Here is a 3475-nt window from a genome sequence, read left to right as displayed (position 1 = left end):
GGGGGGGGGGGGGGATTTTAGAATTGTTAATGTCATGTGTGTAATCTCCCCGGCTATATCTTCAGACTATGATCTAGTTGATTTTATGCATGTTCGTTTTGAGTTTTGCACTATACATTAGAAGGAAGCAATGTTACATAAGACATCGTTATGGTTTTTAGAATATTAAGAAAATTGAGAGAGATTTCAAAAGATTTAATGCCAGAGCTTGAGGCAGATTCCAGCAGGTACAACACCACTTGCTGATGATCTTTTGTTGAACATGCATTCTGTGAATGTATGCACAAGCTGTTGTCCCAAAGAGGGCAGATCATCCATGAATGTCTCAATAAAAAGCTTCACAACTCTAACTTCACGATGAGTTGCTCTTAAGCTATACCATGTCAAGAACCTTTTCCGGAAACTCTTGTCTATATGCCCTTCTTTCTCTAAGCATCTGATGGTCTTGACGACGTGAACCAAGTCTTTATCTCCTCCAACTCCATTTGCTACATTGGTCTCAGGTTTCTCGTTCACGGTTGCTGTTCTTGATTTGGATCTTTTGTTCCCTTCTTGCTTGCCCTTACAAGCATCTCTTCGGCAGGGTGTTACAACAAGCAAGCCTCTTCCCTCTGGCTCGTTAACTTCCCTTGTTATGAGCCTCTCGTCTTCAAGCTCAGATTCTACTTCAATGTTGTCATTGTCACCATTTTCTTTGCAGCAGCTGATAAGGACATTGTTAAATTCATCTTCCGGTAAAGATGGATTACTGCAAAGACCACTGCTAGAGTTAATCAATAGGCTTTGAATGTTCCCAGCTTCATCTTCATCATCCTTCACACCAGTGGTCTGGTTTTGTGAAGAAGACGGCTCCTCCGAGTCTAATATCACAGTGACTGATCTTGCTTGAATCTCTTCCACTCTCACGCTCAGCTTGTCACCTAACGAGAACTAAAGTCAACATCTTCGGACTCCAAAACATTACAATGTGTGAAGAGAAAACTAACCTTGCCCTGAAACAGATTCTGATGGTGGTGAGACCATTTTGTCCAGAGCTTCCATTGCCAGAGAACACAGCTTCTGAACTTGTGATCCTGAAGAAAGTCTTTGGACGATACCGCGAGCCATATTCATCGCCCAACCCGATAACGGACCCATATCACCCTCCAGCTTCTTCACCGCCTCGTCCATGAGTTCCAATAGATATCGATACTTCCTTGTACCTCTCAGCAGCTTCTGTCCTAAAGAAACACGGTAGCAAAGAACATCCACACGTTGAGTCTCTTTCGCCACCTTCACTTGTTCCCTCCAGCATCTGTAAGTACACACACATAATATTACATTACACATCCTCCAAACAATCTATGTTCATTGTATATCCATATATTCTTACCCGAGCAAGTCATTATCTTTGCCGCAAAACACGCAATAAAACCTACCATCAAGCGCTCTTCCTACTTCATCATCATCACACCCAATCCCATACCTCTTTTGCTCCAAAGCGCATTCCAAATGACAAGACAGTCCACAAGCCTCACAAGTAATCCATAGACTCGGATCTTTATCTTCATCATAGTTCTGACAAACGCAGCAAGAACACTTCCTGCATAAGGTATCCTCGGTTCCAAGCGCAGCTCTACAAGCTACATTCTCGCAGCAAATGATGTAACTGGTCGTCTTCCGTTTCTTTTTCGAGTTTTTACGGTCAGGACGAGAGGTTTCTCCGAGAGGACGAGACACAAGTTTGAGTAGGGTTTCTATGAGTTTTGGTTTGGCTAGACCAGTGTACTTCCTCTCTTTCCCCATCTCTGCACATATGATCTTCATTATCTCATCTCGGCTCCATGAGTTTAAAAGCTCTGATGCTTCTTCTGGCTGCTTGGACAATGCGTGGATCAGTTCCCTCCTCTCACTTACACTCAAGCCTTTCTTTTTGGGAAAGTCAGTGCACGTAACACCTGCAAAAGCCAAAAGCAATCGTATTGCCAAGTATAAATGAATAAGAATAAACAAAAAAAAAATTATTATGACATTTTTGGGTAAAATGTATTCACAATTTGTCAAGAACAACCAATATATTCACAATGGCGCATCAATAAGCGTATACGATCATGTTTCAACAGTTCCGATGAATTAAAACGACGTAGCGTTAATGACCTAAAAGCATATAAACGCGTCGAACTAGAACAATGAGAAGACAAAAAGACATTCACGTCGACAAGAAGAAGATATACGTACCTTGAAATAAAGAAGGATCTATGTCTTCTGGACCCACAGTACTATCAAAACGCCAATTCTTTGAGAGCTGCAGATCAGATTTCAGACAAACACGAAGACAAAAGTTAAAAAGATTCTATGGAAAAGAAGCATGTAAAACATGTACTCACGATCCGCAAGAACAAAAGAGGTCGATAAAGCTCAGATTTTATTTTCCAATTTTTTTTTTCAAAATTAAAAGTTTAAACAACCAAAAGGAAAACCCCATGAAGCTCTCCTTGTCTTAATGTGTATGTATAAGACGAGGGATTCGAGGAGGACACGGTCGTTAAGCTCTAGAAAGAACAAAACATTGAGAATTTTTGTGAATTAAAAAATAAATACCAGAAAACTAAGAGACTAAAATAAAAGTAAATAAAATGAGGATTGGTTCGTTGTTTAACCGAATGAAAAACTTCCAACAACAACATCGAACAAAGAGAAGCTATTTACCGAAGCAGCTTGCATTTTTTTTCCCTTTGTGTTCTTCGTTTTTTCTTTCTTTCTTGGTTATTTTTTTTGTAGTTTTGTGAAAGAAAAAAAAAGAAATATATTTCCTTTGTTGGTTCTCCTGACCAACTCCTTTTGTAGATGTTATACTAACACAAAACCCTCTGAGATGAAGCTTGTGCTCTGAAATGTTGTCTTTTTTTCTTTTCTTTAGAGTTTGGTTTTTCTTTATTTATATATCAAACGAAAAAATGATGTAAATATCCAATATCTTCACGTGGTTTCGAAGATATTATATTTACACGCACATGCTTTGAATTGACCGGCAAGTGGCATGCTTCCGAGTGGGTATATTTCCTAAGATATTATTGTAACATATTATAAGAATATTTCAATGCATTCGATGAGCTAACTATAGAACGATTTGAGGTCAAAATAACATTAACATTTAAACATTTATATTATTCAGTCTATAGCAGTTTAGCAGTTACAGCAGTTGGTAATAATTTTTTTTTTTATCATAAAAAATTTCATTTCAAAATCAAATTGGTCCAAACATACTGGCTTCTAGAGCTAGCGGTTCAACAACCAAAACGTCTACAAGCAAGTAGTTTAAGTCTCGTGATCGGGACCTCTTTCGCAAGAGAATCTGTACGGATGTTTAAAGAACGTGAAATAAAGCTTAAAGAAAAAGAGGTAAAGGTTGCACTCAAAGAGGCAATGGTATCGATTTCAGGATCCAGTGATGGCCATTGCTTGGAGGATCGTATGATTTGTACTAACTGTTGAC

The 3475-nt window shown here is 38.8% G+C and overlaps 1 pseudogene; it reads right to left on the bottom strand.

The window, feature by feature from the left end:
- Positions 1–33: 33 nt before the first annotated feature.
- On the bottom strand, positions 34–2869 carry LOC106322827 (annotated as a pseudogene).
- Positions 2870–3475: the final 606 nt, after the last annotated feature.

This window comes from Brassica oleracea, chromosome C2 (genome assembly GCF_000695525.1).
Source record: "Brassica oleracea var. oleracea cultivar TO1000 chromosome C2, BOL, whole genome shotgun sequence".
NCBI classification, from domain to species: domain Eukaryota; kingdom Viridiplantae; phylum Streptophyta; class Magnoliopsida; order Brassicales; family Brassicaceae; genus Brassica; species Brassica oleracea.
Note: the sequence above shows the minus strand (reverse complement) of the source record. Positions and strands in the feature narration are given on the sequence as shown.